Here is a 25,318-nt window from a genome sequence, read left to right on the forward strand (position 1 = left end):
CCCTTAAATGCATTAGCTACACTTCTCTCTTCTGAAAATATTTTACAGGTTTCTTTGTCATTTATACCTGGATTAAAGCAGGTATTTGTCTTCACCTGCTAGCAACACTATTTCCAGTCTATTTTATTTTTATTTTATTTTATTTTCCATGATACAATACAATATTAGATGAAAAAACAGTTCACAAAATAATTTTTAACATTTATAAGGCAAGTTATAGGCACATACATATAGGCATGTGAGAATAAGAAGAATATAGTAGTAGTATATACAATACATACAAATAAAATAAATATAAAATTTTTTTTTTTTTTTTTTTTTTTTTCCTTCAGAATATTAGTAAATATAAAGTTGTAATACATTTATGCTTTAGTGTAACTGAGAAGTAAATAAATGTCCATAGTGGCATAAAATAGGGTAAAGGTATAGGTAGGATGAGAGTAAGATAATCTCTGTTAGGTATTGTGTTAGTCTAGAAACAGATTAGAGTGTTTTTCAGGTAAGGGATATGGTACAGAACAGTACAAGTGTTGCAATCTTTACTGCTTATAGATGGATGAAATGTTAGGATGAAGTTGTAGGGTAGGATAATCCATGCAACTGGGCATAGATGATGCTACCCAGGGGTATAGCAAGAGCAGAGCCAGATGTTAGAATAGTAGGATTTCAAGAGGTGTTTGAAATGGGTGCAAGTAGTGCTGGTTATATTGTTTGGGAGTGAGTTCCAGGTTTGGATCTCAGGGCTCTAGTGGTGGTGTAGGGCTTAATTAGTTGTTGAAGGGCAGGTGTTTTCAGGGTAGTAGTAGAGTTATATTGCAACTATGGCTTGATTGAGTCTAAGTAGCTGAGGAAGATCCAGCCACTAGCATGATTCCATTTGGTCTGAATAGTCATGAACTTTTGATGGTTTGTGCTATATGGATATCATACTTTAGGTGGTTATCAATGTCAACTCCTAGTAGTTTGGTGTGGTTGGTTGGTGTGATTTGAGTATTGTTTTTGGAGCATATAGTGAGGTTATAGTCAGAGTTGGATGATCTGCCAGGGGTGAATAGTATTAGTTTGGTTTGGCTACTAATTTAAAAGCCATCATCAGAGCTGAACATTTTACTGGGTTTCTTTGTAGGGTTGCCACCTGTCCCACTTTGCGGGGGACAGTCCCTCTTTTGGCAGTTGTGTCCTGCGAAAAAATGGCAGATGTCCTGAGATTTTAGGACAAAAATATTTCCTAAGTTTTCTTTAATAGTTTCATAAAACAGTTATTTTTTTTATCTGAAGCACCTAAATGTTATATGAAATAGCATAAGCAACTCAAATGCTACAAGAACAAGCTTTTATTTTGGCAAAAAGGTGAATGTTTGTCTTTTGTACTGGTCATGGGCATGTTTGTCCTGCAAAATCTAACATTTCTACAAAAAATGTCCCACTTTGAGCATTTGAAAAGGTGGCAACCCTATTTCTTTGTATAATTAATTACTACTAATTTAAAAGCTTTAAATTCAATACTTTGAGTATTTAAACAAGACATTGTTCTAATTTGTAGATACAGAAGTGTAAATATGCTCATAGAATCTCTGATGCAACTCTCATAAAATCGAACCTTTGTAGAAAGTGGTGCAGGATTCATAGTACACCCGGAATACTGCAATTTTAGCAATTTGCCATCTTGATAAATATACTTCTACTACATGGAGGATATAGTGATATTGATTACAGAGACAACCTTTAATCTTCCCTTTAAACACAGGCTGAACTTTTGGTTTAAAAACTCCACCTATTCTGTAACATACCTTTTAGGTTTTTTCCTCTTTTGAGAGAGAAAAATGGATTGTATTTATGAATTACTTTTGTTTGATAGAAAAAATAAAATACAAATAATTTGTATTCGATGGTAGATAAAGTAATTTATATGTGAATGTCTGTCCACTGCTATGTATAAGACCTTATTGATATAATGACATAGATGTCAGGTCACCTTTCAGTTTAACAACCATTTGCTAGCTCAGTATCAAGTCTGAAGTCACATCCATATGTATTTCTCTATCACAATCATTGTCACTCCAAGGCATCAGAAAAAAGTGCCCAGTTATAGTGTGTTTTCCATTTCATAAAGTAACCACTAATCTGAGTTTTACTTATCTAGCAGGGCTTGCTGTTTAACAAAGGGTCATGTCTATACTGTTTTTTAATTCTTATCAAAACAGCTTACCCTCAGTATAAAGGCATCCTTGTTCCATCTGCTTATGTCATCATATTTTGCCATTGTGCCCTTCTCCTGACTGAATTTTCTGCTTATCCTTTCATCTGGTCTAGTCACAGGCCTTACGTGAACAGCGCATACTGTTTCTGTACCATACTTAATCAGCAGACAAGCTTGTTAAGCTAAAGAGTAGAAAGAAAAGATGCTTTGCAGGTTCTCAACATACTTCAACATTATTTTCAAGGAAATGGAAATTATTAAAGTGTTACTAATACTCTGCAAAATATATTCATTTGGCCACTTCTCTGTGTGTAATTGCTTTGTAATAAATGTTAAGCTTATAATCATCAAAAGGTGGACTGGACCATTAACAGTTGTTAGTCATCCAGTTTATTTCCCTGTGGCGAGAAGGTTGATTGCAGGCAATTGCCATTCAGGTGGCCATAAGAAGTTTTTTACTTTTAAACCTAATTTCTTCCCATATGCAACTGCTGGATGTAAAAGATTGCATGACACCTATCGATAAGAGTAAGGATCCCTTATTTATATACAAAAAAGAATGCTTACTTAAAACATATTTACATATTTACAAATATTTACATGTGTACAAACATATAGATATGCAAATACATGTTCATGTGGCGCTACTTCCACTGCTCTATCAGTGGTTGAAGTGTAAACACTCAGATGTGGTAGGCTGGACCAATATGTTAAAAATAAAACATTGTTCCACCTCCTTGTTAAACCATGTTAATAGAGATGGTTCGACATTTGCTGTTTTGGAAATGTGGCCAATGGAGTACATGTTCTATTTGATGTTGAATGATGTGGTTCGATGACTATCCATTCGAGGTCTAGCCACTTGGAAAGCTGCTTTTTGATGTTGCCATCTACGATGGAAGGCACTTTGTGGAAATTATAGTAAACCTCTATATCTATATCTATATCCATCTATCTGTATATATATATATATATATATATATATATATATATATATATATATATATATATATATATATATATATGCACACACATATATATATATATATATATATATATATATATATATATATATATATATATATATATATATATATATATATATATATATATATATATATCAGCAATAATTCATTTTCAAATACTGTTGGCAACAAAAATACACTTGCTAAGTATGCTATTTTTTCCATCAGTACTAAATTTATCAAATAAGTCTTTTATTCTGAATAGTAATTTATATGTTCTCTAGAAAAGACAGCTTTAGTTTATTTCTTCTATTGTTTTTCCCACTGAATTCTACAGGTTCATAGGTAGGTTCTAGGCTACCAACCCAAGGGCCTACGTAAGCCTGGCCAGCAAGGTACCATAGCTTACGCCACCCAAGAAAGTTATTTTCTTGTGCCACTGTCCAGCAGAGACACAGAAGTGATCCCCTGGGTGTATTTCCTATTTCCCATCCACTCATCAAGATTTTTCTTGAAGAGTGCTAATGAAGAACTTTGCTTGACATAGATGGGTAGCTTGTTCCAGAGTATAGGAAGTCTCTGGGACAGGAATCTATCCCTCCAGCATGTCCTGTTTATTGTGGTGACAAGGTTTAGGTCCCTAGAGCATGTAGCTTGGAGGGATTGGGATTTCTTTAGGTGTAGCATGTCCAACAGCTCTGGGTTTGACATAGCTTTATATGTTAGGCAGAGATCACCTTGAAGTAGGGGATATCTACGGAGTAAAGCTGGAGTTATTTGAGGCGGTCAGTGTAGGGCATTTGTTTGAGGCCAGTAATCCTGTTTGTGAGGTACTTCTGTGGCCTTTCCAGCTGCTGTAGATGTCTTGTGAGGTACAGTCCAAAAGGGGCATTGTATTCTATAATGGGTCTAATGAGTGACGAGTAGAGAGGAACAATGACCTCTTTTTTCCTGGATGAGAACCCTTTTATGATGAGGTGTGCCATGTAGAAGGAATTCCTGACTACTGTGGCGATGTGACTATCAAAGGAGAGACTACCATCCACCTGGGTCCCACGGTCTCTTATCATGCATTCGGTGTTAAGTAGATTGCTGCCTTTGTGGTAGTTCATAAGTACAGAGTTTTTACCAAAGGGGATGACACTGCACTTTTTTGGCATTGAGCTTGAGGCCATGGCTCTGACACCAGGCATCTGTCTCAATGAGGCCCTTCTGTAGGATGTCCACATTATTTGTACATCTTTATTCCCAAATTTTATACCTAACACAGCAATTTGATTCATTGTAAAATATATACCCGATATCTTTATAGCACCACCATAATCTTTACTTTTTTCTTCATTTAAAGTCATCCTTATCACCTCTAGATACTAGTTTGTGCAAATTATTATCTATTTCATCCAAATTTTGTTTTTTGAAATTATTATAATGTCATCAGCATATGTTAACGGAACTGGAATTCTTAACCATTCAGGTGTTATATACCTTTCCTCTTAAATTTTGTAGTTTATTTCACATAATATCCTATTAACTAATGGAAAGAGCATACAACTCATTGGGTATCCCTCTCTTATACCACTCTTCATATGCTCCTCTTGGCTTAACAAGTCATTTACAGTTATTTTTACTTTATTGTTGATACACATTAACATATATAATTTCCTAACTTTCTCATGTATATTATATTATTTCATTATTCGCCATAAGATTTCATGTCCAGTTGTACCAACTAGCTTAATGTCTTCTATTATGATTTTTGCTTCTTCTTTTCTATTCATAATGTCATCCACAATTACTCTAGCATTAATGATTCTCAACAACCCTTCCCTTGTATACTATATATACTATCTTCTATAATATTTTTCATTTTAGTTTCAAATCTCTTTTGTATTATTTTTATAAAGATCTTACAATCATTATTATTCAGTACTATCAGTCTCCAATTCTTAATTGTTTTCTATCTTCATTCTTCCATATGAATTTAAGTTTCCCACTACATAATTATTTATACATAAATCCTTCATTAATTCAAAATCTTTACAAATATTTTTTGTTATTCCCTTAAATGTTTATGCATTTCATATCCTACTCCATCTTGTCCTCCAGCTGAATCTATATTTATTTAATACTTTATCTAGCTCATAAAATGAAATCTCATTTTCCAACTCCTTATTCTCTTTTTCTGGTAACTTTTTTATTGTACATTTTCTTCACTGCCTTAGTTTTTCTTCAAACATCGTTTGTACATATTGCACTACACTATTCATACCCCCGGATTCACGAATGAAAAATTCCATGCAGGAATAGTGTAGCCATTCCTGCACAGAATATGGCAACCAAACTATCCAAGAACATGCTGTTTTGACGTACACGAGCGGTCCTACACCGTTACTGCATGGAAATCCATGCAGTATGCTAATCAGCTGATTTGCTGGTGAAAACAATGCAAATGAGTTGATTTAGTGATCCAGGAAGTAAACAGGTCTCCATGCAGGAACAGTGTAAGGTTCAGAAATGTATTCAGTTACTAACCAAATACATTTCTGCAAAAAAGAAAACGGAGCCATGACAGCACCAATAAAAGTATTTATTAAAGTGGTTGGCCACTGGCATGGGCAAGTGTTTAATTTTTATAAAAATAAATGTTTTTTTTTTTTTTTGGCTGATCTCTGCCATTTAAGCAAAGGACAGCGCCACGCAAATGGGATGGTGGGGAAAGTAAAAAAAAGAAAGAGAAAAGTACATTTTAGGTGAAAGCTGCATTTTGCCGTTATAGTCAATGGCAAGCAGAATCAAAACAATGGCAGGGAATAGCGGTTGCTAAGGGGGAAGGGTCATGTGTAGTGCAGTAACTATGGAGTAAGGCAGTGGGGTATGTTAATGAGGGGATTTATACTGAATCACAAAATTATTCTAAGTGTCACACTGCACCTAACTGTGTAGGTACTGTAACACCATTGTGTAGGCAGGAGGAGCAGCTAACATGAAAGTGTCATGCTTGCTGTAAGCACACTGGAGCTCTATTGCTGGGTTTGTGCTTAGGCAAGTACAGCTAAGCGAGGGTGAGTGTCTGAGGCTGTATAATCTAATTCCATGAATGGAGACACCTGTTTGTGGCCAGGGGAGGGCCATTTCTTGCTGCTTACTCTAGCTAAACAGGTCTGGGCAGTACACCGGGGCTTAAACAGGAAGGATATAGGGAAAAAAAAACTAAATAGCAGAATAAGGGAAATGCAGTGCAAACAGCAATATGCAATACTGCAACACACAATGGGCCATTGAAAGAACTCAATAATACAGCTGGCAGGTGGCTGCATATCTGAAAATGGGAGGAGATGTAAAAAAAAATAAAGGGCAACAGCACAATAAAAGATAAATGAAGTAGAAATTACTAATATGGGACTCTGGCAACTTACAATGGGCAAGACAAAGCACATAATAATACAGCTGGCAGGTGGCTGCATAGTTGAAAGTGGGAGGAGATGTAAGTAAAAAATAATTTAAAAAAAAGGCAACAGCAGAATAAAGGCAATCATGCACACATTACCAGTAATGCCTCTAACACTCAGTTGCCAAATCAAAGCCATGAGTAATATAGGTGGCATCTGGAATGTATCATAGTGAGCCAATCATACAGGCAACATCTGCAGCACAACAGTATAAAGTATGGAAACACCTTACACTCTGTTTTTTCCCACAGGCTCTGCACCATTGGTGTATACATGCTGGGAAATTTTAACTGGAAAAATGAAAAAGGCTGCCATTGCTTTATTCATCAGTATGTGCTAGAGGCTTAGGACAGAGAAGAGGATAATGATGACAACCGCCACAGACCAAGAAGGAGGAGAAGAGTGCTCAGACCCAGGGTAACCTGCCAGGGGCTACATGATCTGGAGATAGAAGAGCACTACAGGATGGACAGAGACATACTTTAGCAACTCACCAAGCTGTGTCAGCCTCAACTCAGAGCTAGACCAACAGAGGGGACCTCATCCCAGTGGATACCAAGGTATGAGCAGCCTTAATAATTCTAGCTACATGTACTTTCCAAAGACCTACTGGGGACATGATGGGGATCTCACAGGCATCTGCATCTGGGGTACTCCACCAGTCCCTGGATGCCATGCTACCACATGCTGGTGAGCACATTTACTTCCCCAACACCCGTGAGGAGAGCACCAGCAATATGCATCTCTTCCACCATGTAGCAGAATACCTGAAGGTACTGTGTGCCATAGACTGCATGCACATCCACATCAAAGCACACCTGGTGAACAGGGTAGGGTCTACATAAACCACAAGGGCTTCCCCTTGATCAACTGCCAGGTCGTGTGCAATGCTCAAGCCATCATCATGAATGTGTATGCTGGCAGCCCTGGAAGCTATCATAACTTCCACATCTGGCATTTGTCACAGCTGTACAAGGCATTTGCCAGTGCGGGCATCCCATATGATCATCTGGAGGGGATTCTGGCTATGCACTGGAGCCATGGATGATGACACCCATCAGAAATGCACACACACCCACACAAGAGCACCATAATGAGGCACATGCACAAACCAGGATCATTACTGAGTGTGTGTTTGGGATGTTCAAGTCATGGTTCTGCTGCCTTGACATATCTGGTGGATCCTTGCATTACTCTCCAGCCGCATGTGCAAACATGTTCATAGTATGTGCCATGCTATACAACATGATCCTGTGGAAACAGCTGCAGCAGGAACAGCACGGGAAAGGGCCACACACCCCGCCACCATTGCCAAGGTCCCCACAGGCACAGAGGGACTCACAGGAGGAGGCCTCTGAGCCTGCTCCCATAGGCAGATGGAGGCATGTCCAGCATGCTCAGGCCTTGGCAATGAGGCAACGCATAACACACACCGACACTGTAGGGACCCCAGGGACTGACACCTCTCTCTGACTCGCACACACAGTAAAATGGATGACACACACATCACATTACCTGTAACTTACCATGTATCGACAGTGTACTGTATGCATCCAACACAGGCGGCCCTCAAGTCCTGTCCTCACAACTGCCACAAGTACAAGGTAAGTCAGTCTTCTTAACAATATATGAATGGAATAGTATGTTCTGTTAGCATATCTATGGTAATGCTTCATGCATGCAAGGGAATGGGGTGGCCTACTGGGATAGCAGCACACAACTGACAGCTCTGTTGGCCATCTGGAAATGTCTGGCCAAAACTGGTCTCCACACACTATGCAGTAGTACCCAAGGTGCCAAAGCCCACTTCACTATAGGTGTGAGGACAACTAAGTGGGGGTCATAGGTCACAGGCATGGATGTCAGGGTGGGGGGTCCCATAACAACCCCTCACACCCATACAGCAAGTCAGCTGTAGAAAACCACAGATAAATATCTGGTAAAGGCACACAAATGGCAGCAATGTTGAATTAACCCTCTACAGACTCACACAATGATAGTACAGCAGGACCCACAGTTGTAGTAAGGCTATGAAGGGTAAGACGTCTGAAACTCAAATATATGCCAGTACAATCTGACCTGGGCTCTTTACTGATATCCCTCCAGTCCCCAAGACAGGGCACAATAGTATGGTAAATGGAACTAAAATGTAAAGCAAATACCAGCACAGTCTGTGCAAATGTTTACAGTAGACTTGTGTGCCTCCCCCCATATACCCACACAAATGCAGTAACATATATGTTTGCATGGAAATAGCAGCATAGCACACATTGGCAGGGCTGTACCAATAGACATGAAAACATGTTGCCTGCCCACAATATGCAGGGGTCAGTGAGCTATGTGTATGTGTGGTTAATACTGTCTGGATCTGGCCAGGACGTCCTCCTGGCAGTCAGCTTGTATGACCATAGATGCAGTGTTCCCTTTGACAGGGCCATGCGCAGATAACTGCGGTGCCAACTGTTATGCATGTCAGTGACACCTACTGCTCTGCCACTGACATACCTAGTAGTCACAGAGCTATGTGGAATATGCTGCACAAATTACTGACATTTTGAAGGATGTGTAGCAGAGGTGCCAAGGCTTTTGTGAATATAAGTACTGTGTGGTACTGTTGCCAGTGGTCATTCTCAAAAATCCTTTTTCTTATGTTTGCTTTTACAAATAATGGACATGACAGCACAGTTGAATGCACTCTGTACCCACACCCATAACTCCCAACCTCTGACAGCAAGATGTCTGGACAAGGGCAGAATGAAAATTGGAACAAAGGCACAATGATAGGCATGTGTTGTAAATATCGCCCTTACATATTGAGAAAGATGGTGGGGTGAGGAGTTTGCAGTAGTGGGAATTGTCTGAAGGTTATGTATTCAGAAACAGTAATGTCTATATACTTTTGTAACATCACACTTCAATTATATGTAACTAGATCACCATAAAAACACAAGTTTACGTAGAAAGGATGACATCTGTTTCCAAACACCTGGACAACCTGCCAAAACATGTACAGGTCAGAGGTATGCACACACAAGGATATGACATCTCAGGTTAGAAAGATACCACTCAAGCAGGAGATCCTCAGCAAGTATATCACCAGGTTGCTGGACTGTTCACACAGCAGGGTGCCATTACTACACTGGCTGTAGCTGCACCTCACAAATGGCCTTGTTGGGCAAGAATTTACATATCTACCCTTATAATATTGGTCTATGCACCATACAACTACTATTCCCCTGGTAAAGCACTGTGATGATTTGAGGATGTCTGGCACTAGACAATGGCAAAATACATAGCAGTCTCAGACTACAGATAAACAAAACAAGTACCCTGAGGAAAGTCCTTTGTACACCTGAAAGGTATGGCTGTGGCACACAAAACCCTGGTCTGGAGTATACCTATCTCTGGAATGGAGTCCCACCCTATTTATAGAAGGTCACACTGGGCATGCTCCTACACTTAGAGAATCACAGGACATATTGGAACCCTCATCAGAATATATGACTGTATTGTGTATATATGTTCATGCATACAGACAGCTATGTACACCTCAACTGTCCCCACACACACACTTCACACAGGATTACCCTCAGCTAGCTGTAGGTGGCCCATATGTGATATATCTGCATCTGTTGTATGAGATACTCACACATATAGATGGGCAACAGATAACATATGTCAAGTATACACACACATAGATGTAGGGAACTGAGAGACAGACAGTGATACAGAGAGAGACACAGGGGGACACAGACAGAGTGAGTCACACCCACACATACCCTGAATGGCATGCAGTGATGTCCTGCTGTCGGCAGTGGCATACCAGGTGTAAAAAGTCACACATGCCAGCATAAAAGGTGAGCCTCATTGTGTACCAGTACTGAGGTTGAGTTTATAATATCACATCATCTGCCTGTGTGTGTGTGTGTGTGTGTGTGTGTGTGTGTGTGTGTGTGTGTGTGTGTGTGTGTGTGTGTGTGTGTGTGTGTGTGTGTGTGTGTGTGTGTGTGTGTGTGCGTGTGTGTGCGTGTGTGTGCGTGTGTGTGTGTGTGTGTGTGTGTGTGTGTGTGTGTGTGTGTGTGTCTCCATAGGTCCAAGAATTTGATAAGTTTCCCACCTACTGCCCTACTTTATCAGTCCCCCTTACAGCAGCTTTTGGCAGTTGTCAGCCATGTAGCGTGTGTGATAACTGTGTAACACTGTAGCATAAATAACTAGATAGGCAGGGGTTCTACTCTCAGATCTGCTAAATGTGTGTGTGGGTGTCTAAGTGTGTGTGAAAGTGTGTATGTTTGTAGGAAGAAGTATTTTGATAAGTTTCCCACCCACTGGCATACTTTATCAGTCCTGATGATATCATTCCCCTTATCAGCACCTCTGGGCAGGTATTAATCCAGTACACTCTGTAGCGTGCACAATAACTGCATAACACTATAGTACAAATCACTAGCTAGTCAAGGGTTCTAATCTCAGATCTGGCAAATGAGTGTGTATGTATGTTGGTACGAAGATATATTTTGATAAGTCTCCTACCCACTGCCCTACTTTATCAATCCTGCTGATGCCATTCCCCTTATCAGCAGTGTTGGCCAGGTGTCAGTCCTGTAGCATGTCTGATAGCTGTGTAACACTATAGTACAAATAACTAGAAAGGTAGGGGTTCTAATCTCAGATCTGGCAAATGTGTGTGTGGGTGTATAAGTGCGTGTATAACTGTATATGTTTGTAAGAAAAAGTATTTTGATAAGTTACCCACCCACTGGCCTACTCTATCCATCATGCTGATGTCACTCCACTTATAGGTTCATAGGTGTGTACTAGGCTAATGGCCCTGGAGCCATTACAAGTCTAGTCCATAGAAGTGCCCCTGCCATTGTGCCACCCGACATTCATCCCCAGTGACCCCATAAAGTAGAACCACTGTAGTGATCCCTGGGGTGAGCATTCTATTACCCATCCACTCATCAAGATATCTCTGGAACAGGGTCATCTAGGTCCTTTGCTTGACATGTATGGGAAGTCTATTCCAGGGCATGTTCAGTCTCTGGGTGAGAAACCTGCTCCTCCAGCATGTTGTGTTTATTGTGGTGATGAAGTCAAGGTCCGTGCAGTGTGTGGTGCAAAGAGACTGGGATGTCTTTAGATGTAGCATTTTTAAAAGGGCTGGGTCAGACATGGCTTTGCAAGTCAAGCAGAGATCGCCTCTAAGTAGGTGATATGAGACTGAGAATAGCTGGAGTCTCCTGAGTTTATCTGTGTAGAACATATATTTAATGGCTAGGATCCTCAATATGAGGTATTTCTGTGGCCTCTCCAGCTGTTGCAGGTGTCTAGTGAGGTACATGCCGTATGGGCCATTATACTTGATTGGTGTAATGAGGGAAGAGTACACAGAAATGATGACCTCCTTCTTCCTGGATGCAAAACCCTTGGTAATGAGATGTGCCACATAGAAGGATTTCCTGACCACAGTGGCAATGTGGTGGTTAAAGGAGAGGTTGCTGTCAACCTGTGTCCCTAGATCTCTTATAATGCCTACAGTGTTCAGTGGGCTTCCATTGATGTGGTACTTAGTGGGAACTGACATTTTACCAAAGGGGCTGATGATGCATTTTGTTCATAGGTTCATAGATAGGTTCATAGATTAGTACTAGGCTAACAGCCCTTCTGGGCCATTTTAAGCCTAGCCAATTACCTGAGGTGAGAATCAAGCCCTGTACCTTGTAACTCTAAGGTAAACACCTTAACCATTATGCCAACCTCCCCCCCCGTGGTGTTAAGCTTCATGCCATGGTTTCCACACCAGTCGGTGGTCTCAGTGAGGCCTTTCTGTAGGATGTCTGCATCACTTGTGGAGTTAATGATGCCTCCCTGCTTGCAGTTGTCTGTGAACTTGGTCAGCCAGAGTTCCTTTGAGTTGGCCTGGACTTCTGAGAAGCACATGCTGAACCAGAGGGTACCCAGGACTGATCCCTGTGTGACTCCACTCATGACTGGCTGGCAGTCGGAGTTAGACCTTGTTACTTTCACGCTGTGTGTTCTATTTGTGTGTGTGTGTGATCCAATTTGCAACCCCCCCTAGTGATATAGGGGTCAGTGCCTAGTTTGGTTGGTTCATTCATAATTCCTGACTGAAAAATGGTATCAAGAGCCATGGCCAGATTAATATAGGCTGTATGCAGTGCCTTACTGTCATACACATCCCTGGTGATTGAGTCAAAGAAGTCAACCAGGTTGCGCAGGCATGATCTACCTTTCACAAAGCCAAACTGTATGGGTCCAGATTTAGGTGATTACCTATATGTTTGTCAACCTGGTCCCTGACTATGCACTCCATAGCTGTACATATCAGACTCGTCAGGCTAATGGACTGAAAATTTCCAAGGTCTGTTGTTGCCACACCTTCATGGAGAGGGATGACTGTAGCAGTGCACCATTTGGGAGGGACAAAGCCTGCAGTGAGGCTGTGACTGAACAGGGCACACAGATGTGGTGCCAGGTATCTTTGTAGTTCATGTAGAACACAGCCAGGGATAATGTGGGGTCCCATGGAATTTGTATTTTGCCTGTGGTATGCCAGGTATAACCTGGGCAGCAGTAATCCTGGGTGCCTGGCATTCATCTGGCATTCTGAATATTCTCCTAGGGGAAGAGGGAGGGGTAAAGCTATCAATTAATGTGTTGGCAAGAATGTTGGCAATATCTGTTGGTTCAGTAAAGGAGGTAGCATTGTGCAGTACCTCAGAGCACTTCTGGGTATTGACGTGGGGGGTTTTGATATCACTAACCAAGGATTTGTGATTGTTGTCAGCGTCTTCTGCAATTCTGCCTTCATATGTGGCTTTAGATTACTCCATGAGGGATCTCAAGTTGTTGTTGAGGCTAATAAGTGAGTTATTCACTCTTGGGACTCCACATTTTTCTGCCACAGTTTCTTTCTTCTGTTGTACAAGTTATTAATGGCAGGGGACCACCAGATTGGCCTCCAGTGTTTGAAGGAGACTGGCATGGTTCTGTTGGGTATGGCTAGTTCCATGCATTGATGTACATGTTTGTACAGTGTATTTGTGCATGATTTGTCAGTCATGCAGGTATTTTCCATTGGCATGGGTGCTGTGAAATTAGCCACCTCTGTTCTTATGAGTCCAAAGTCAGCTTTGGAGAGGTTTTCCAAGGTGGTTACCTTTGTGGGGTGTGTGTGTAATATGTGGATTTCCATGGTGATTACTCTATGTTGGATCTGACCAGGTAGCGATTGACTACTGTTGTCAAGCAATGGTCCATATGTTAGTAATCAACACAGGTCAAGGATGTTGCTTCCTCTACTGGGTGTCAGAATGAGCTGGTCCAGGGCATTGGAACTGATGAATTCCAGGAAGCATTGGGCCATTGTACTGGTGCTTGATTATCTTACCCAGGTGATGGAGGGGTAGTTGAGCTCTCCTAGTATGAGAGTGTTGAGTTGGACCGTGATATTTTCCAGAGTTTTGAGGAATGTGCTTGAGAGTCTAGGGACATGGATGTGGACCTATAGCAGGATATGAGCTGGATTTCACCATTACCCAATGTCAGTTGTACCTGAAACATCTCAGATGCATTATGCTGGGATACTACTCTGGATGTGTGCATATTTGTTATTAATATGGAGACACCACTGCCTTTCTATCTGTGGTCCATGCTTTGGGGCTGACAGGTGTGGAATGAGTTATAGGCTGGTAGTGCAGGGGTGCTGTCTGCTGCTGTAAACCAGGTCTCCATTACAGTACAAATGTCAGTGTTTTCCATCTTGAGGAGTGCTTTGAGTGGCTGCATCTCAAGATGTAGATGTCTAGTGTTGAGCGGCATGACCCTCAAATTGCATACATGTATAGCTGTTATGTGGTAATTTGATTTGAAACACCAGATAAAAAGACACTATAGGGGTGGCAAGACACTTAGCCAGTACTTGGAAACCCATGAATGACAGATGCAGACCATCTGTGGCAAGCCATAGCAGTCTGTCAATCATGTCATCCCAAGCAGACAGATACCAGATCCCATGTGAGTGACAGCAGACACTTAAGCCAATTGTTGAAGTCAATCATTTGTTTGTACTGTAGTATCATTCTTGTTGACAGTAGTATACTGCTCAGGGCTACTGTCATAGTTTTCTGGCCCACATAATCTGAGAGCTCCACCATGTATCTTTTCATACAGTCCATGGAAGTGCATCTCAGGTCATTTACACACACATGGACAATGACAGAGTAATACTTGTAGTTGTTGTGGAATGACCTGACTGCATGTGTTATGTGTTGGATTCTGGCACCTGATAGACAGCTGACTGTCACCTCCTCCAAGTTCAACCTATTGAGTTGGACATCTGTGTGCCTCACTATAGATTCACCTATGATTGCTGTATCAGGCAAGGTGGTTGGCCTTTGAGGCTTAGGTTCAGTGCCACACTGTGTAGATGAGATATGTGTCCTGTGGTTTGTGCTGTGTTGTGGTGGTGGACTGGGTGTCTGTCTTCGTGATCTCTGCTGTTTGGATAAATGTTTATTGAGTGCCTCTGTGAAGGTGGGTGGGTGGTTATTGTTTATATGTCAGAGCTGTGATAGCGGGTGTTCTGGAGGGGTATGTGTTCCATGTGGTGTGTTGCAGGTGCTGACCCTTCTCCTTTTGACCAGCTAGTCCAGTCTTCACTGGAGGGTGCATATCTTCCAATTCGGTGATATAGGGGTATCTCTCACAAGTCTGAGTGTTGGGAGTTTAGAGGAGAGGGTTGTCTGTGTACATGAGGCAGTTTCAACAGTCCATTAGAATGTCCAAGTGCACCAGGTTAATGGGCAAAAACACAAAGAACTGCACTTTAATCATGCCAGGAGGGGTGGTCATAACTATTAAGTATTGGAGCTAATTTTATGAGGAATGACTACTGCTGATGGCTCACAGGTGTGCTAGAATAATTGATAAAAAACCTGTTGAAGTGCAAAGCTATTAGGGTATTTGAAGTGCAGGAGAGAAAGAACTAGAAAGATCTAAGGGGAAAACTGAAGGCAGACTTTCTGGCACCTGTAACAGTTTACATCAGCTGTGCAGTTATCAGCAATTTTGGCCAATTATCAGCTCAGTAAGCTCTGTAGCACATGCAATAACTGTGTAATATTATAGTACAAATAACTAGATAAGCAGGGGTTCTAATCTCAATACTGGCAAGTGTGTGTGTTTGTGTGAGAATCATATAATGTGTGTGTTGTACCATTTTGAGTTGTGTACCACCCTGTTAACTTCCCATCACCCTACTTTACTAGGTCTGCTGATGTCATTCACCTTAGAAGTATCTTGAGACTATTATGTAAGCTCTGTGGTGTGTCTGATAACTGCGTAACACTACAGTAGAGATAACTAGATAGGTAGGGGTTATAATCTCACTACTAGCAACTGTTTGTGTGTGTTGTTTGTGTGAGAATCATATACTGTGTGTGTTATACCATTTTGAGTTGTGTACCACCCTGTAAACTTCCCCTCACCCTAGTTTACTAGGCTTGCTGATGTCATTCACCTTAGAAGTACCTTGGTACTAGGTGAAATAATATATGCTCTGTGTTGCACCTGATAACTGCGTAACACTATAGTAAAAATAACTATATAGGTAGGGATTCTAATCTCACTAGTGGCCCACATAATCTGAGAGATCCACCGTGTATCTTTTCATACAGTCCATGGAAGTGCATCTCAGGTCATTTACACACACTGTGTGTGTTAGGGTGAAGACCATATCCTGCTTGGCTAATACCATATTGATTTGTATACCGTCCATGCCTGTTTACCACCTCCTGATGGGATTACTTTATACAGTGTGGTAATGGCATCTGCCTCACATAAAGCATGTTAAACCACTGTGCACACCATACCAGTCCTCTGTACAAATGACTATGGAATATCCAGATGTCTGCAACCTATATGTGGTCTGTATCCCTTAACAATGCCCATGTATGTGATATTGTTGCCAAATCAGCCACAGTGAGTGTAGTGACACACATGCCATCATCAGGCATCATACCTGACTGAAACATCATGCTGATACAACATCTGCTACACTATCACTTGTCCAGGCTTGTAGGAGCAATACATGACTCCACATCCTATTTCTGGTGGGTTATCTAACCATCCATGAAGGCATTCAGAACATTACATGTTGTAAGAGGTAGTGTGTTATGTCCCATGCATATAATCTATATGTGGCATGTCATGTGTATGTAATAGTACAGTGCATCAAGGTGGAAATGTAGGGTTACTAAACTATCTATTACCAACTGTGTTTATGTTACTGTGTGCGCATCCCCTGTGTCAGTCCTTACTGTGTGTATGCAAAGGATATACCATTTTGTCTCCCTGTTCCACCTGGTGAACTCAGGAATACATATCACAAACCTGTTATACACAGTATCATGCATGCCCTCATCAACTGCATCAGGGTTGAGTCTATGGGAAAGAAATGGCAGGGCCAACAGGTGTTGACAAGCAAATCTCTTACAGTTAATGTAATGGCTACACTTGTGAGGGACCTGCTGACAGTACTGCAGTAACCTGTTCTGTATGTATGAGCCTGTGGTACTACACAACACTGAGCTGACATGTCAGAAGTCTACCTATCTGTGACAAGGAGTATGTATGCAAGGTCACACTGTCTGACAACAGTGTCCCTCACACACTGTTGCATGCATTCACACCTGGTACATGTACATATAAAGCTGTACCTTGCCTTTGACACAGTTGGTGTATTCCCACTCTACCATATTCCTTCTTGGGAATGTCAGGGTCACAGCCTGCAGACACACAGACACCTGGAACACAAACAGAATACAGCATGTCAGACTACATTCAGTCAGTGGTACTAACAGCAATAATACATCCTGACTAATAAGATACATACACCTGTATGTGTATCCATAACAAATGTAAGCAAACAGCACCTTACAAAGTATTACATAGCTACACTATACTATATTCAACCTGTGCATCAGAACCATATTAGGATGTCCCTGCATCGATTATATGGATGACAAGAATGTGACATATGTAATTGTCATATGCACAGGGTGTGGTCTGGGTTTGCCAGAGGCCTAGGCTGGGACATACAATTGACATTGTGTGTGTGGTTTGGAGGGGTATCCAATAGATGGGCTGTGCAAAGGTGCTGTGTGTGTCTGGAGGTAACTGGCCTGTGATATAGATGTGTGTGTATATGTATGTGTGTATGTATGCACACAGTCACGCCATGTAGCTGCCCTACACTGGGGTATATTGCACAGCTGTGGACCATACATGGCAGGGGGTCCAGTTCACTGTCTCCAGCCACAGACATGGGAACTGGTCCTACCAGGGTATCAGCTGTGCCACCAGGCCCAAGTCTACATGCAGTACTGCTTCCTGATGGTGACTGATGTTTGCGGGATCTGTGTCCCTGACAGGACTGAACATGGCCATGTGCCTATGAGCTGCTCTGGTGTGATGTGGGCAGCAACCCCTCTTCGGTAGTGCTGGTGTCATTGCCACAATGGGAGTGTGAAGGTGCATGTCCCCATAGACTTTCAGCTGTTGTTGGTGCTGACCTACATCCACGTGGCCAATGCCAATCTCCCACCACACTCCATAGCACAGAGAAGCCACGGCCCAGGATTGCCAATGTCTCACCCCACCATCTATTCATGACCTCAGTATTTTTATGTGTTGCCTCAACAAGGTTATGTATGTTTCCACTTAAATCAGGAAGAGTTGCATCCACCATACTGAGTATTTGTCTGGTGTGGCATTCACTACATGCCTGTGCATCCATGACAGCCCAAAACATGTGTCTGGTGACTCCTGCTGAGGCACTTGTGACAGCAGATCGATGAACAGCAGTCCTCCTGCAAGCATCCCTGTCGATCCGCCTTTGTAAGACCTCACCTGCATTCTGTCTATTGTCAGTGTCTAGACTCACACCTGTCATAGTCACCACACTAGCCTGTTCAATGCCACCACCTGCCACTGGTGGTGGGGTATGTGTGGGCATTGTCACTGTGTGTGGGGATGGTGTGGACAAGAGTGGGATGCTAACCAGTAGCATAAATACAACCTCTGACAACCCCAACTGTACCTCACTATTCCTATCATCATTGTCAGAGTCTGCAGAGATAATGACATCAGTTTCCAAGCGGGAGTGAACCCAAATCCCATCGCCACCTGTGAGGGGAAGACAACATACGTACATTAATACCTGAAGTCTGAGGTTGGCTGGTACACACACACACACACACACACACACACACACACACACACACACACACACACACACACACACACTTACATTGGCACAAATCTGTTACACAGACCACACATTACCCAAATGGTAACATGCATGACACACAGTCCTCAACATCATGCATTTCAGCCAGTTTTATTACATGTAACTAACAATATAGAGCTCTGGGATACATGATTAGTGTTAGTATACAATGGCCTTTCCACAGCACAGAATGCACCCATGTACACATCATTGCTGTTCACCTGTATAGCACAGTGGCAAGTACTATAGAATATACTTCACAACTGTACAGATCCTCGCAGGATGCATAGATGTCTGGCTCATATGTTTGCTCTGTTTCTCACAACCCCTGTGTTTCAATAATACATAACTGTGATGATCTGAGGAGTGATGTCATGACATACATTTAAGTTTAAGACCTACAAACCAGCAGTAAATGTATGGTCACACAATTCCTGTTACACCACCAACCTTCTAAGATTACAGTGGATATGATAAGTGTACACAACCCTGTTAACATGCCATGTTCTTGTAATATATGAGATGACACAACAACAATGCATTCAAATATGCAGCCTACCTTTCATGCGACATATGACCTGTGCAATCCAATTGATAAACAGATGTGTTACATGTAAAATATAATGACTGCAATATGTACAATATGGTGTTTGCATAAGTGTGCACAGCCTTAAAATGATACTTGGTTGAAGCAGCTTGTAAGTGACTTACAGCATTCACTCTTCTTGTGAAGGTGTCTATCAGCATGGCGCATCTTGACTTTTGCATTATTTGGTCACTCTTCCATGCAAAGGTCACCCAACTCTGTCAGATTGCAAGGGCAGCGTGTGTGCACAGGGCTCATCAGGTCACACTGGGGTATGTCTATCTGGTGTAGGTCTAGGCTCTGGCTGGACTCTAGCTGTGCCAATCCATAACCATTAGTGTGCTCAGGTGGAGCCTTTTGTAATAGCTTTGGGTGTATGTTTCAGGACTTTGTCATGTTGAAGGCTGACACCCCTCCCCTTTTCTCAGCATTCTTGCAGACGCCTGATGGATTTTGGCCAGAAGTGGGTATTATTTGGAACTGTTTAGAATTAACGCCACTGTGACTACAGGCCCAGTTCTGGTTTTAGAACAGCATCCCCACAGCAGGGCACTGCCACCAGTGTGATTCACAATGAGTATGTTGGTGTTCAGGTTAAGAGGCGTGTTGTTTGTGCACCACATATACCTTTTGGTATTGTGGTTGTGAGGTCAATCCATAGTCTCATTACACCATAACACGTTTTCACACATGCCTTTAGGAGACTTGATGTACTGTATTGCAAATTGTATACAGCCTTGCATGTTTTTTGGTGTGGGGAAATGCTTCCATCTTCTGACCAGACCCCATAGGCCAGATGTATTCAGAATATGGGAGAGTGTTCTCACATATAATACACAACACCATTTCTTGCAATAGATTCCTGCAACTCCCTCAGTGTTGCTGTATGTCTCCTGGCAGCCTCCCTGACCAGGTTTTGACATGTCTTGTCAACATTTTTGGAGGGAAGTCAGGTTCTTTTCAACAGCACTGTTGTCCCATATTCAATCCACCTTTTGACAACTTTCTCCACTGTGTTCCTTGTTGTATGCAATGCTGTGGTAATGCTGTTTGCTACTTTGTAAGCTGTCTGCAAGCCATGGCTGTTGTTGTTGCAGGTAACTGAGTAAATGTCATGAATATCCTACTTGGAGAACAGACTGTTATTTGGTGTTACTCAGAGTGCCTTTAGTTGATGGCAGGTGTGTACCCAAACAGACTAAATGCTGTCAGTAAATCACAAGCTGCTGCAATAAACTATTATTTGAAGTGTGTGCACACATATGCATTCAGCTTATTGTAAGGTTTGTATACTCCATATTTGGTACCCAACAGATTGACTGGTTTTACAACTGAATTGTACACGTCATAGGCTACATTACAGGTTGGAAAAGGTGTGGACTGACATATTGTGGTCTCAATTTTTAAATATATTGCAAACACCTGGCATCTTAACAGGGGTGTGTACACTGTTTATATCCACTGTATGAGAGTAATGTTTCACACATGTCTCTACCTTAGGCCGTTTGTCCCCGCATTATGTTGGCCTTTGTCCAGAAGTCTTGCACTGACAAGTTGTGAGGTATGCTTCAGGAATGTTACATTCTCTTCAGATAAACCCCTGTGGTGACCACTGTGATGCAATGTAGTTAACTCTATCACAAGTGAACATGCACATAAAGCCATATGGCTATGAGTGACAGTTTTGTGCATGGTACATTGCATGGCCTTCACATGCCTGGGGAATTGGTAAACCACAACAGAACAATTCCACACTCACCAACTTCAGGCTGCCTTCCCACATGCAGACCGGATGAACCTAGGTAGCTGTGGGAGAGAAGTGTTGTCAGCAGACTCACATGTAATATTGGTGCAGGATGGATGCAGCATGTCTGCGCATTTACAGTACAACCCCCAATACTACACAATTTGCTGTCCTTCACCATAGATGTGGACTTCTGTGCATTAGAAAAACCCATCAACTCCAATCTAACCTGACACATGCACGTAGATACTCTACAAATAGAAGTATGTCTGCTACACTAGTCTAGTAATCTCCACTGGGGCCTTACTTGCACAATCTTCATCCATTGTCTTGGTGCCACCCACCTCCAGCATGTAGTGGGGGTGTGTACCCTAATGTTATACTGGGATGGGTGCCACAAGGTTGCTGAGAAGCTCCTCGGTGGGTGTCAGTGGGTCTGCATGGCTGGGTCCCCACCTGTTGCTGTGTGGTCCCTGGCCACTGCAACATCCCTTTGGTGGGCATGGCATATGAGGTCATTTGTACGATGCTGGACCTGCTCATATGTACGTGCATGTAGGCTAACATCATTTACTCTGTGGACTACGTCATCCCACAGGCCGGACCTCTCTCACAGATGTTGCTGGCTCCAGCCAAACAGTATGGCATGGTTCTGTAGTATGGCTTCTATGATTATATTTGTCTCAGCCACTGAGAAAGTAGACCTTTGCTGATACGACATTGCACCTGGAAGACATAAAAAGGGAAACACATCACAGGACCTCATACAATTGGCAACAGTATGTACAGAACCTGCATAGCTACATTGAATACTAGTAGCCACCACTCATAACCACAACATACCCCTGTACTCTATCAGCACTGTATCTACTTGCATTACACTGCTGGTCCTGATGTGTCATATCCCCCACAATGAGGGCTAGTTAATTTCATAATCCACTACTCCTCATTCATGTCTGTGTAGAGGGATAGCATTGGTCATCTTCAATGCGGATGGGGTGTGAATGTTGCCAAGGCTTGGTGTGACTACAGTGTGTAATGGAGCTTTGAGCACATGCCTGAGTTCATGTAGGATGTGGACAGGGATGTTATCAGGTCCCATGGATAAACAAAACAGTGTAAGAAACTTCTCTGTGTGGAAGATTTTCAGTTCATATATTTCTAGTTAATCACTGTATATTAATCAGATCAGACAATAGTAGTAGAAGTAGCGAACTTAAACTCGTCTTAAGTCAAAACAAAACAAAAAATAATAATAGAAAATATATAATTGCACAGCATTACTAAGTATTCGAAAGTAATCCGAGCAAGGCAGGCGGTCTGTTTCCAGTCAAAAATCCTTTATTACGTACACAGACAAGCGATCCAAGTAAAACAAAAGTAAAGTAATAAATTTCCTCACAGGATTTATCACTCTATTTTTGTTTTACTTGGATCGCTTGTCTGTGTACTTAATAAAGGATTTTTGACTGGAAACAGACTGCCTGCCTTGTTTGGATTACTTTTGAATACTTAGTAATGAAGTACAATTATATGTTTTTCTATTATTATTTTATGTTTTGTTTTGACTTAAGACGAGTTTAAGTTTGCCAATTCTACTAGTATTGTCTGATCTGATTAATATACAGTGATTAACTAGAGATATATGGACTGAAAATCTGCCACACAGAGAAGTTTCTTACACTGTTTTGTTTTTGGACCCACTACACTTGTTTAGTAGGTTGTTTTGAGACTTCGGGGATACCATGGAGATTACTTGTATTTTGCAGTTCCCATGGATACTTACATTTGTTGCTTTTCAGTAGGCAATATGTACCTGCTCACTGGTGATGAGGAGAGGGAATGGGTGCTGTGCATATCCACCTATAGTGATGCTGAGCCAGGGGGTGATGTTTGCCCTAAATCTATCTGCAGCAGGTTGGCTGTAGCTATGTTGTTGTATATGCAGTCTGATTGTTGCCTCTGAGATTGCAGAAATATGTAATTATGGCTTTGTGATTGACCTTGGTGGAAGTGTGCAATTTGTACTCATAGCTAGCCTTACAGTACTCCACCTTTGACCTTATATGCTTGATCAGACAAAGGCTGACTTGATGTCAAGTTGGTGCCAGCTCCTAATTTGCCAGGTACAGCCAATATAGGGACCAAGTCTGTGGTTTGTGTATTGCTGCTGTCCAGCAAAGGAGATTACTCTACTTTGGTGGAGGCAGATTTTATAAGTAAGGTATTGCTGAGTCCATACAGCTATGTTGATGTTCATATAGATTTAGAAAAATGTGTTAAAAACATAATTTAAATGTAATTATGTTCTCAATATATATTTTATAAAAAAATGTGTGTATATAATATATATATATATATATATATATATATATATATATATATATATATATATATATATGTGTGTGTGTGTGTGTGTGTGCCATATAGACTTGTGCTATTAATTGCAAAATATATATATATATATATATATATATATATATATATATATATATATATATATATATATATATATACACTTCTAAAATCAATTTATAATTTAGCAGCTTTCAATTTTAACAATGGTGCAATAGATATATTGTCATTCAAACCAGGTGTTCTGTTTGCTTCCAATAGAATTTGCCAGTAGGTTTCTTGTATTGTTCAACACAATCTGCAGTAGTAGTCATATGTGAGCCATCCTTTCCTGGGGTGACTCAGGGGCCTGACTTATGATCTGTCACTGCAGGCAAACCCAGATGCTATGGCCATAGGTTCTGATCAGCAATATATCAGTAGAGCAAGTCTTGTTAAGACATATATGTTACAGTTCCTATTTCCCATTCTTACATACCCCCTACTGCACTCCATGACATGCTTACTTCTTTGACATACCTGTTTGTTTTATTCAGGTGTAGGTGGCTATGCCCTCCATGGTTTTTATGTTTCTTTTCACTGTTTCTCTCTCTCTCTCTCTCTCTCTCTCTCTCTCTCTCTCTCAAGGATATAGGGTGTACATCTGGTTTGTATAGGCAGCAGCTTACCTTTTGTAGGTAATGTCATGTGCAGCTGATGGCCTGTTAACCAATTAGTGTCCCCCACTTGAAAGTTGCATGCAGGACAGCTGTGCTGTTATTCATATAACCAATGGCATGGCAACACACTCCTATCATTGAGTGCGTCATGCGAACATTGGCCCTTTTCCTTACCAGTGAAGAGGACTTCATGGAGGTGTGTAAACAACAGCTTCACAGTGGGTATTTGGAAATACCTCTTACAACAAAAACTGGTAATACATGCCAACAGAATGAGGGAGAATGTTCCAGACAGGGGCAGAATATAAGTATTGCTGTTATACATTTGGATTAATGCTAGTCTAATAGGTTTTGTGTAGACATGGAATTCCTTGGTGATTATATCTCTGACAGTGTTATGTGTTTGACATAACTCTCACTTGTAGGGCTATGCACAGAATGGGCAGAATTTGGACTCCTATGTTTGGTGTGTTCCTCAGACAATTTTTATCTTGGGAAATTCAGTAGCATACTCTGGGGATTGCAGTCAGTAACTGCTAACATCCATTTGCTTCTGACCTAATATCTCTTAGAAAGGATATGTTACCGCTAACTGTTACAACAGCAACATTCCCAGATTTATAACTGCAATATTTCAAATATGCCCCTGTTTTTGGGCCTCTGTCCCACAATTATGTCAGGTTTTGTCCATTTGTCATGCACTAAGAGGTTAATATGTATGGTGTATGATTATTTAGTGCCTACATTCCTGATATTATCCCAGTAATGTATCAGACTGCCAGACATTTTATGGGAAAGCCTGGATATTCTGTGGGACTCTGTACAGCTGAGAGGTCTGTGTATTTCTGGTAATTGTTGACCGACTTTCAGGATTGTGTAGCAGTGTATTGTGTTAATGTTATTGGGCCTGCATAGGGAGGGACTTGGATGTATGTGTTATGGCTGCTTTTCTATCTGCCTGTGCACACTTCTCCTTTTTCTGGTGGTCTATCAGCTGTATATGTATGTAGGGGCAGACTGAGACATGTGCCATACCACAGTCAGGCA

The 25,318-nt window shown here is 41.5% G+C and overlaps 1 protein-coding gene across 1 annotated transcript in view; it reads right to left on the reverse strand.

Annotated features, from left to right (window-relative positions):
• The window catches only part of DYNC1H1 (dynein cytoplasmic 1 heavy chain 1), a 3,754,902-nt gene that overhangs the window by 2,903,910 nt on the left and 825,674 nt on the right, over positions 1 to 25,318 (reverse strand). The window lies entirely within an intron of this gene.

Source organism: Protopterus annectens, chromosome 6.part0 (genome assembly GCF_019279795.1).
Source record: "Protopterus annectens isolate FY-2018-M chromosome 6.part0, PAN1.0, whole genome shotgun sequence".
In the NCBI taxonomy this organism is placed as follows: Eukaryota; Metazoa; Chordata; order Ceratodontiformes; family Protopteridae; genus Protopterus; species Protopterus annectens.